This window comes from Macrobrachium nipponense, chromosome 41, assembly GCF_015104395.2.
Source record: "Macrobrachium nipponense isolate FS-2020 chromosome 41, ASM1510439v2, whole genome shotgun sequence".
NCBI lineage: Eukaryota > Metazoa > Arthropoda > Malacostraca > Decapoda > Palaemonidae > Macrobrachium > Macrobrachium nipponense.
This window is the reverse complement of record NC_061102.1, coordinates 25836367-25848708: the sequence shown is the minus strand read 5'-3', so window position 1 is coordinate 25848708 and position 12342 is coordinate 25836367. Positions and strand designations below refer to the sequence as shown.

At 37.4% G+C, this 12342-nt stretch overlaps 1 protein-coding gene and 1 long non-coding RNA gene across 2 annotated transcripts in view; one reads left to right on the top strand and one right to left on the bottom strand.

Annotated features, from left to right (window-relative positions):
• The window catches only part of LOC135212806 (transcription factor Dp-1-like), a 185900-nt gene that overhangs the window by 99884 nt on the left and 73674 nt on the right, over nucleotides 1-12342 (top strand). The gene's annotated exons all lie outside the window — the stretch shown is intronic.
• LOC135212620 (uncharacterized) lies at nucleotides 6606-11705 on the bottom strand. The gene is made up of 2 exons (XR_010313945.1): nucleotides 11516-11705; nucleotides 6606-10743 (listed from the first exon to the last, which is right to left on the bottom strand). It is a non-coding gene; the product is annotated as an uncharacterized LOC135212620 (long non-coding RNA).

Below are 12342 nucleotides of genomic sequence, written 5' to 3'. Positions count from 1 at the left end.
TATTGCATTTTCTTGCTTCCTTTCCCTTATATATGCCATCATAGGAACGACGCCTATAATAGCGCCTTTCAATATTGGCATGTTTGATTTCATCAAAGCGTTTCCATTACTTTATTTCATTTTTGATAACTACTTATCATGTCCTGGGCCTAGCTTTGTTCCGCAATCAGCAAATATGCATGACTCTAAGTCCAAAACATTTTCTTTCTTCTCTTTTTGTGTTCATGTTACCTGTTTGTTTGTTATGGTGCTTTTACGTTGCATGGAACCAAGTGGTTATTCAGCAACGGGACCAACGGCTTTACGTGACTTCCGAACCACGTCGAGAGTGAACTTCTATCATCAGAAATACACATCTCTCACTCCTCAATGGAATGGCCGAGAATCGAACCCGCGACCACCGAGGTGGGATGCTAATACCATACCAACCACTTTGTTTCATGTGGTTTGGTTTTATGTACAGCCCTCCACAAGGATGATTCCCTCTCTGGCTGGCCTTTGTATGTTTTCAAAACAAGTTGCTTCTTTTATTTTATAATTGTCTTTTAGTGTTTTCTCGTCAGTATTGTAGCTCCTGCAAAATAGGAGTCTTTGGTTATCTTTTAAATTTGCTTTCCTCTTTTATGATCTTCACTTCGGGCGGTATTTTGTCGTACAGTCTTGTTGGCCAATATTCAAATGCTCTCTCGTCTGACTTACAATTTGTTCTAGGTTTAAATGGCATATATACTTCCCCATGCATGTCTGATCACAATATCCATTTCAGATCTAGGAAAGCTTAAGCAGTCCCTTAGATATGTTGGTTCACCATATTTCAGTGCTTTAAAGAACGTAAGAAATATTTGGTATTATACTTTTGCTTTTACTTGGAGCCAATCTAGCTCAATTAGTGCTGGGTTATTTTGTCATCATAACGTAATCCTTTTATTAATATACGGGTCCACTTTGTACTCCTTGCAGTTTTCTTAGTAGGTAGTTACGGAGACCGTAGGATATAACTTTGCAGTAGTCAACCATCGAAAGTATCTGGTTACAAATTGCTGTTTTCAGAGTATCCTCGTTTAAATGCAATTTTTTTAATATCATAGTTAAAGATTTTTACAATGTATGATTTTTCATCGACAATTTGTTATCAACAAATACTCCTAAGTTCCTCAATGCTCCTACAATGTTAATGGATAACGAGCCAATAGTAAAGTTATTCTTTTGAAGTGTTCATATTTTCGTAGAGCACCATCAGATCCAAATTTCTTCGCCGACATCCATTTTTTTATATATATATCTTTTATTAATGCATAAATTTTACTAATGGCATCTTCTACCGTTTCCAGAGGAAAATCACTCACTCCACTGGCTGCGGGCCTCCATGGCTCTTTGCTGCCGCTACAAGAAGTTTCCAACGACCACGGTCCTGTGCAACATCCCACCAATCCCCTGGACCATCCACGCCAAGCTTTGTCATGTTCCTTTTTATGTTATCAGACCATCTCATGCGGGGTCTTCCTGGAGGTCGTCTGCCCTCTGGTTGTCCTCGAGTAATCTTGCTTATTAGTCTATCCTCATGAGCCCTGGCCACATGCCCCGCCCACCACAGCCTTTGAGCCATAATCGTGCCTGTTATCAGGGGTACCTCTGTCATTTCCCTCAGTTCATTACTATGCCTTCTTCTCCATGCCCCATCTCCGCATCAAAGACCGGTCCACATATCCTTCTCAAGATTCCATTCTCAAACACTTCCAGCCTTCGTTCCAGATCCTTTGTCAGCCTCCAGGTTTCACAACCATACGTTAACACGGGTCTGATAATGGTTGTATAGGCCTTCACCTTTGTTCTCCTTGATAAGATATTACTATAGAGCACTTTGGCTAAAGCCCAACTACATCTGGCTGCTGCTGCTATTCTTAATTTCACCTCTTCCTCTACTCTATTTTCAGCTGTAACGGTTGATGATCCCAGGTATTTGAAGTTCTCGACCGCTTCCAACTCCATATTTCCACACCTGATGTTACCCAGTATCCTCTCCTGCCTTGAAACCTTCAAGATTTTGGTTTTAGCCTCATTTATTTCCAGGCCAACTTGATTTGCAGCTTCTCTAAAAATGCTTATTTTTCTATCAATTTCCTGGATATTTTCACCACAAAAGTCAATATCATCTGTATAAACTAATCTATCACACCTAGCCTCCCCAAGATGTACTCCATTAGCCTGTGGTGTTTGTCTCATGACCCATTCCAGCACTAGGTTAAAGAGAATCGTAGACAGTGCGCATCCCTGCTTTAAACCGTTGTCAACTTCAAAAGGACCCGTTACTTCCCCTCGAATCCGTACTCTGCCTCTCATATTCCTATAACACATTTTTGTTAGGCGTATAAGCTTCTCTGGTATCCTGAATTCTCTCAGTATCCTCCACAATGCCTCTCGTTGTATACTGTCATATGCCTGCTTAGAATCTATAAAGGCATGCCAAGAGTCTTTATCATATTCCCAATATTTCTCAAGGATCTGCCTTACAATAAATATTTGGTCTATGGTTGATCTAGACGTTCTATACCCTGCTTGGTAATCCCCTACTATGGTCTCACTGTGTCTCTTCGGTCTATTATACAATAGCTTAGCTACAATCTTATATCCGACAGTTAAGAGACAAATGCCTCTATAATTTCCACATTCCGTTCTATCACCTTTCTTGTGAATTGGCACAAACACTCCCTCCTCCCATTCTTCAGGCATTTCTTCTCTTCTCCAAATTCCAATCACGATTCTTGCCATTGCTTCTTGTAGTTATCTTCCTCCATACTTCAGTAGTTCTGCACTAATTTCGTCAATGCCATCAGACTGATTATTCTTTAGGTGATTTATTATTTCTAGAATTTCCTCTGTGGTTGGATCCTCAACATCCTCTCCCAATATAATTTCTCCATTCTCCCCAGGCTGTTCAGGAAGTGCTGTTCTATTTAACAAGGTTCTAAAATGTTCTACCCATCTCTCTTCAATTTCCTCTCTATCTACTAAATGATCGCCATATCTACTGCGCACCATTCCTAGTCTGGCCTGGTATCCCTTCCTAATTTTATTTATACCACGGAACTCGGCCCTCACATTTCCTCGTCTGCTGTTGCTCTCAACCTCTTCCAACTCCCTATCGATAAGCATTCTTTTCTTCCTTCTGTTAGTGCAGCATGCCTCATTTCTTGCCTCTGTATATATCCTTCTCCTCTCTGCATTTCCCCTATTCTCTATCCATTTTAATCTTTGTCTGGGAAGAGAGTTGTATTCTGTGGCTAGTGTTGCCAGTCTAATCCCATTGTCATTACTATTTTCATGTAAGCTATGTGTGCCTATAGTTCCCATAAAAGCTGCTATTTCTTTACCTACTTTAGCATTCATATCTCCTTATATTATCAGCATATCGTGCACTGGTACTTTGTTTAAAACCTCCTGAACTTCACCATACCATCGATCTTTGGTATCTTCTTCACTGTCCAGAGGAAAATAGAACCGAGTATCATCATCATACTGTTTATACCAAACCTTGTGCTTGTTTAGAATTCTAGATAATTGAATTGCACAAATGCCAAATAGCAGTGACCCAGGACGCTGCCTTGGGGCACTCCTCCTCTTCTTAGGTCTTCCTTTTCTGATTCCACATTTGATATAACCACTACACCATTTGAGTACATCACTTTCACCGTCTACTGCTGTCAGGTCTTCAAGCAGCAGATTGTGGTCAACTGTGTCAAATGCTGCAATAAGGTCGAGCATAACCTGGATACCACATTTTCTACTTGCCATAACGAAAATGCCGTGTTTAAATTTAGGCAACTTTTAAAGAAACGCCTGAAACAAACGTCTCTGGACAGTTTTTTTTGTGCGACAGGGGTCCAGTAACTTTCAAGCTGGTCCTAGTGCCAGTAAAAAGCGAAGTGGGGAAGTAACCTCAGATAGTGCTGGGAAAAAACAAGAGAAGTAACCCCAAACAATAACCTCTCCTCCTTCCTTTCCCCTCCTCTCCGTCTTCCATATGCTAACAAGTGTTTTCCATAAAAGTAAGAATGATGTTTAATGTGTATTTATTCATTTCATTAGTCATTTGTAATTATTTCTCATTGTTTTCTGTATGTAAAACTATTTATTCCCTATAAAATGTATATTTAAAAATAATTTTTGGGGATCTGGAACGCATTAATTGTATTCACATTATTCCTCATGGAAATTATTGTTTTCCTACGTTTTGGATTTCGTGGGAGATTCTGGAACGGATTATGTACGAAAACTGGGGTTCCACTGGACAGTAAACCCCGCATTCACAGGGAATGGGTACCCGACTCACCCATGAATAGCTGAAATCTGCAAATACTTGAAACCACTCTATAAATGCATACAGAGTATTTTAATAGTTTTATCCCAAAAAGTGGATTACATACTCACGAAAATATAAAAATACAGTAATTTGTGAATATTTCTCAGTGAAAAATACTGAGAATATGCAAATTTTCCAAGAAATAATGGGTATATATGGTCTGTAGAAAAATTCGTGAATTGTGAGTCCGCGAATATGGGGGTTTACTGCACTGTATTGATGTGTCAAATTCAGATGAAGTCATTGGTAATTTCTCCCTCCCCTAAAATTAATAGGCTATTCATCTTCATTGCTAAGAGCTACCATTTGATGATAAAGGGGAAATCAAATTTTTGTGATTGCTAAGAACATGGACCAGGGAGAGAGTGAAGGAAAGGTAGCCCCTGAGAAATGCAACTGACATAGAGAGGCTCTGGATTGATACTGAACAGTACATATAGTCAAAATGTGCAAGTGAAGAGGCAGTGAATGGAAGAGGTCCAGGCATGTTTTCTAGCATCTCATCAGATTCATGGAAGCATAGTATGTAAAAAATTAGTGTGCCACACTTGGAAGTGCTCATTCTAAAACAAGTTCAATATAATTAGTAAAGTTTTTTTTTATAATCACTGAAGGATGCTCCAGGAGAATTATATATAACAGTATTGTTTGCCCCATCACTAAAAATCCATTGTTCACTCTGCATGCTCTTGCTTAATTGCTGTGAACTACTTATGTATTTCCCTGTAGGGAAGTAGTGCCATCAGTGGACCTCATGTAGGGCATTATAGGCACTTCTAAAGGTTATTTGCAGCATCCCTTCAGCCCCTGGCTGCAACCACTTTTTAGCCTTTTACTTTACCTCTATTCTGCTTCCTTTCTCCAATCTTGCAATCCAACCATGTCAACTACTTTTGCATTTCTTTGCACTGTCTAAAGCAATGAATGGCTAAATGTGCCCCAATGCTTGGCTTTACAGTTGAGCATTCATAAATCCAATCAGACCAATCATCTTATTGGTAAGCAGCTCACTATGACTAACTCAGTGCTGCTCAACAACCTCCTCTTCATCAACACCTCAAACTGACAATTCTCTTATGGCTCTCAACAACTGAAATTAAACTATTGAAATTGTGGATGACTTCCACACATGCCTTCCTTTCGATTAATCTTGTTCGCAGCTTGTCCAAAGCACCTACAGTATAACTGACTGCATTTTTATTGTTGTATTTCTTTCAACTAAAATCTAGTCAAGGGTCTTCTAAAGCTTGAGATAAAGGAGCCTTACCTAGAGTAAGAAATTGGTTGGGGATTATTGTCTGGTGTACCATTCAAAGGCCAACAAAACAAAGCTAACCATGATGCTCTGCTTAATTTCTGTCATCATCCATTCCTTAGAGTTTTATTTTCTGAATGATAAAAAAGAGAAGGATCAGCTTTAAAAATTTTCTGTGCTGGAAAAAAACAGAAATGATATATTTCTTACCTGCTTTGAATCCTGGAGCAGACTTCTCTTTGGCATTGAACAATTTGTTCAGTAGCTCTGGGAACTTCACGAGTCTCCACATCAACACTCATGCTTCTTAAAAATCCTCACCCAAACTTTGTAATACAACAAAAGTCCCCATATAAAAAGGAAGTCCAATGCAATTCTTGAAATCATTTGGGTAGCAAGGTTTTTTCAGCTGCCCTGTCATGTCCTGAACTAGCCAAAGTAGAACCTCTCCATATTCAAGATGCCTTGCACAGCTTTGCAAGCCTCTTGGCAACCACCGATAATAAAATCAGCCCAGCTGCAAGAGTGGTACCTAGTTCTATTACTTGAGCTGTGGTTGATTGGGCAAGTACGTACTAGTACCTTAGAAATATCATGGACATCTTTTCTCCCTTTGCTGTATAGAGTCCGATCTCCGTTAAGAGGCACGATGTTCTTGATTTTCTTTGTTTGGGTTTATTAGCCTTACAATTCTGCAATTGGCAGACATTTTCTCACCTCTGTGTGTGGTGTACTAATATTTAGTTTTCTGCAGTCACACAAAATCATAATACATGCGCTGTTCAGTTTCCTATTCACTTCAACAATTTTCTTTGCACAGCTTTAGTACAGCAATTGATTTCTTGCCTGAAGCAATGCACCAAATTTTCATGTTCTGCATTCCTCTTCCCCGCATGCTGATGGTCTTCAAATAGGATAGAAATTAACATACACTTAAAAATAATGGACACCTAGAAATTCTTGGCAAGGGTTAAAACTAATAGGCTTCAACAAAAAGTAATTTTATTTATAAATTTGCAAATTTTCCCTTAATTACTGTTTCGAACAGACAATGCTATACATTATATAAATAATTCAATTACTAAATGGACCTTTGGTATAAAGTAAGTCAACTAATGATGACTAGAGAATGTCAAGGAAATCCAACCTCCATGTGTTGCCAATGGAAACTGACTAAAACAATAATTTTGATACAATATTTGCTCTATCTCAAGAAAATTAATACGCCATTACAGAAGCAGGAGGCGTAATCATTCCTCCCCCAAAAATTGTATTTTTCTGTGGTGTGGTGTGAACTAAATTTCTTGGAATTATACAGTATGTGGCTGAGTAAACAGTGAGTTTTAAAATTTAACTTTTTTGTCAAGTTAATGCAGTCAGAAATCAAATGTATGAGAGCTGATGATCTGTGATTATGCTGTGTTAAAAGCTACCGCAGGAAACAATATGTAAAAGAGGAAAAATTAAAAGGTCTAGAATTAGCAGCACAAGATCAGTCTTACCAATAACAGTGCCTTGCTTATACCATCAAATACTAAGGATATAAGGCAAGATCATGAGAATGGTAAAAAAAAATGTTCCATAAAAAAAAAAGTGTTCCATAGTTATATACGTACTCATGCTATACTAAATACTATATAATAAAAATCCAAAAATATGGACACTTAAGAAAAAACACTTCATATCCTCAAAACTCAACTAACAAGCTAAATTAAAACTAACCTTCTATTGGGCCAGGTGGTTCCTTCAGACTCAATTTTCTCTGAATGTAAACCCTGTATACCTGGATAACTGGTATGTATACAGTTGAGAAGGTCAAATGTACATAAGGAAATACCATATGAAGAAAGTATAAAAAGTGATGGAAAAAAATAAGAAATTAAGCTCTACAGAGTACTGACTTTCTCTCCCATATTTGCTTGTCATATAAGGAAAAGAATTTAATCTTGATTGATAACATTAACACAAGGTTAGAAGGGTTTCACTGCTGGTCGTCCTTCGTGTACAAATGCATCTATGGCTGATCAAGATTGCCTAATTTAGAAAGACCAATGAAAAACCATAATTTTTTATAGCATAGTTGCTGTCCCATGTACCAACGTCCCATGGAAGGGTAAATCCTTTGAGGACGCAACAGCGACTACCAAAAATAGGTTTTTCCTATGTCAAAACCTGTTTTTTTTAAATTATGAATGAGCAATGTTAAGTAAAAATATTGAATTTATTCACTAAATATGACTAGAAAAACTATTACTCCACCATTGATACAGTGTATTATGAAATCTGGGGCTAAACTAATCTTGAGGTACTCTACGAACTTTACTTAATCACTTGTAATGTTGAAAAAAGACATTTTTACAATAAATCTCATATACGTATACTGTACTTACAAGTAATTACATAGCTATAGTTTCCACTTGTACAGCAGCTTAAAATCAAAATTTTGTTTCAATATAGTTTGTGCAGGTAACAGCCCATCCCACTAAAAGAATATTGGAACAACCTAGCAGACAATCCTCATTTGCTTTATGCCTTCCGTCCATCAGAGGGGAGGAGGGTGGGCTCCAATTCTGTAATTACTTGGTAAGTATATATATACAATTTTATTTTATTATAAAAATGTCATTTTTATATATGTAACTTACCAAGTAATTATACAGCTGAATCCCACATTGACAGTAGGTCGGTTACATGGACATAGTATTCTACTCCAAAACATTAAGTCATGTAATGAATTTGAAATAGAAAAGTTGCTAGCAATTGAATATAATGCTTGTTGTTCCTTATCAGTTACAAGAGCCTGCAGTATAAAACTGCAACTGGTTGTTCTTCAACTTGATTTATAGGGGCGTGGTAGTAAAACCAAGAGTCGCCTCTACTCAAGTAGGAGTTTTGTAGTGATGGAGTATTCCAATGGCTACCAAAGCATCAGTGGAAATTATGCAGTCAAGGAGTTATCTGATAGCTAGCAAATCTTTTAAAAGGTGCCCTTGCCCTCGGTGCAGTACCAACATAAAAAACAACCAGAAACACTGTCACCTACACTGAAATACCACAACCCATCCACTAAGAGTGGTCGGAGCTTCAGGTACTTTGTACCTACTGGCTCCTAAAAATTTTATACCTCGCTACAAGGTGCAAAGACAGGAGAAAATCCTATGCTTTCTCTTGGTATACCATGCCAGTCCCTATCCTGTGGTATACCAGAATTTTAAACACTGTTAAGCTGGTGCCAGGTGAGCCGTGGAAGCTCACGGATTGGTATAAATATCGCTGGTGCTAGGTGAGCTGGGTGTCAGGTGAACTGGGCACCTGTCAAACTACCAGGAGTTCGTGGATACCATAAACTCTAAAGTTGCAGCCAGACTGTAGCTGGTGCCATATGAGGTGAGCACTAGGGGAGCGCGAAACTCTGGGCGCTGGAGCTCTATAGCTGGGGCCAGACTTGTAGTTGGCACCAGGCGAGCTAGCAGCTCGAAGTTCAAGAAGCTCTATAGCTAGCAACAAACTGCAGCTGACACCAGTCTGTAGATATGGCCAAGTTAGCCATGGTAGCTCATGGAGGTATAAATATTCCTGGTGCCAGTCGAGCTGCTGGGAGTTGCAGATGCCGTAACCTCTAAACTTGATGCCAGGTGAACCTCAAGCAAAAGTTAATGCATAAAGAGGAGGCATATCATACACAAGTTACTTGATGATTGAATGCCGTAATCGGAGAAATACTTTTAAGCAAAACTATCATTTTAAGGCCATAAAATAATTCATAAATTGCAAAATTTATGGCCAAATGAAAAAAATTAACATAGACCAATTACTTTTATAATGGAGTTGTAACACTCAAGAATCATTTTTAAAAACAAAACTATCATCATCAGCTTGCTAAGAGTTTATAATAAAAAAATTAATTCATAAATTGTCAAAGTTATGGCCTTATGAAAAGGTGTAATACAACAATTTACTTTTACAATGTAACGTCATAACATCTGAGAATTACTTTTAAGGCAAAACTATTAGTATTAGCACTGCCAGTAGCCTAACCAGTAAACAAACCATAAGTGCAAACGATGTTGTTTACTGCAGTTTGCTGATGACTGAGCTGTATCAACTAAAAAAATAAAATATGGAAAAGTTCATCCTGAAAGATTTCAGCTTGAAGGCTACAATATACGCATTCCGATGGTTAATTCAAAGAAGCCTCCATCGGAATCTAGTAAAATAACCAGAATATAACTACTAAAGCTACCGTCAGACCCAGTGTTGCCACCAAGGATGGCTGGAAAAGAATGAAGATTGTCTGCTAGGTCGTTCCAATGCCATCAGTGGGACAGGCTGTTACCTACACAAACTATTGAAGCACTATCCGCAAAATTGTTATTTTAAGTGGCCATATGAGTGGAAACTATAGCTATGTAATTGCTTGGTAAGTTACTTAAATAAAAGCAAGAATTCAATACAAACCATATAAGAAAAATGAACCCTTGATGGATTAACAAAAAGAGTTACAGTTACTGGATTTAACCCACTTTTCAAGAAAATCATCCAGTTAAGTAAACCAGACCACTGAGCTGATTAACAGTTCTCCTAAGGCTGGCCCGAAGGATTAGATATTTTTTACGTGGCTAGGAACCAATTGGTTACTTAGCACAGGACCTACAGCTTATTGTGGGATCCGAAACATTACATTACATTGAGAAATGAATTTCTAATCACCAGAAATAAATTCCTTTGATTCTGCGCTGGCAAAATGGGGAAGAAAACATGGACTACCAAATCAGTAGGTGAGCATGTAACCTGCTAGTCCAATGAGGAACTTACCCAGTGAAGCTGGTGAACAAGATTTTGTCTTTCCAAGATTCATTCTTCCTTCAAGATTCAATCTACAATACGTACACTGAAATGACAGTTCCAGTAAGTAGGCAATGTTGTTGTTTCCCTGACACACCTAATAGTCATTATCATTAGTATGCAGAACTGAATTTATGAAAATATAAAAATAAAAACTAATGTTTAACCAATGTCAAGATGATTCCAAGGCAGACAGTTGTAAAAGCCTTTTCTCTCTTTCTACATTTTCATGTTGACGAGCAGCAGCAAGGCGTGCAAGAACTGATGCTGGTGACATATTAACCTGCAAGGAAATGTACTTTTAGGAAAAAAATGTAATAGTTCAAGGACATTTTGCATAGGTTGATGAGTATGCATATACATGATAATATAACAATTCATAGATGTCTCTTTAAATGTTACACCACCTTTTATATGGATATATCCAACTTTCATATGGATATACTGAGGTATATCTATATAAAAGCTGAAAGTTTGTACTCTTGTAGGAATGACAAGTAACTAATTATTACAGATACCAATCAGAGGTAACACAAGATATAACTACGTAGTATTCTCAGAGAAAAATTGAATGAAGTAGTACAAATTACCCGAAGTATCAAGATAAGAACAAAACTAGAACTGTGTGCACTTTAAAACTGAATAAATCAATAACTTGCCTTTCACCATTAACTCTTGCATCATTTTTACTGTGATGTGAAAATAATTAAATCAAAAGACTCAATTATTTTCACATCACAATAGAAATGAATAGCATACATGTATGGAATTACAGAGTTAATATGAGCACAAAACAAAGAAACTCCGGGCTGCTTAGTCCAAGGACACACAACAGAATGAGCTGCATAATTCTTGTCATCCAATGGTGCACAGGTGCTCATTTATGAAGAGTAACTTTTAGCTTTCCTACTTCTTTTATCTTCAAGACTTCAGATTGGGCATATTTAAAATATGGACTCAGTGTGATTGATGGTTTAGCTATGAAAAAATCAACAGCTATTTGAAAAAATTAATAGCTATTAAAAAGTATATTCTACATTCTACACTGTACTTACTGCATGGGCTATCTCCAGTTTACTGAAACTAGTCTGCCCTTCCCCTCCATCTCCAGGTAGTCTTCCAATGCTAGGCTGAACAGCAACTTCAGATAAAAAGCCTGATACTCCCTGACTTTTACAGGTTGGGCACTGTCCTAACTGTAGCAGACGTGTGACTTCATTCCGTATATGATCAAACCTCTGCTGCTCCTTTAAAGGAACATAATGCTTTTAAGATAAGGAGTTTATAAGAGGTGGATAGTGAGAATCATAGCTTGTCAAAAAAAAACTAACATTCTGTCCTAAATCTGAAGGTATAAACAATTTACATTTCTTCACATACAAAATTTACTTATTTTCAAAGTGAAGTTACAGCTATTCTTCAAAATGACCAAATATGCATACAAAGGAAGACTTATGTCTTGCTTTATATGCAATTCTTAAATTCCATAGATTACAGGGTATATGTGATTGTACAAATTTACTGAACAGTGAATTTCATGTTTTGGAACAAATCAGTCAAGGAAATTTTTATAAGAATCTTCAATTTAATTTGTGCATTTACTTCACTTTTAAAGACTTTTAAATCCCTTAGGCCAGCCTTACATGAGAAGTGTTGTAACACAGTGATCTGATCAAATTTCCTAATAATAATTATAGGTGGACTATTTCTCAGCTCTACAGCTATAAAAACAATAATTCTGAGAGTAGTACTAGAAAATATAGTCGTACGTGGCACATAAACAAAATGCAGCATGGATGCTGATAATCAACAAGTAAACAGCACAACTACTGATGAATAAACTTCTGTTAATGCAAATCCCATGGAAGATGGTATAAAAACA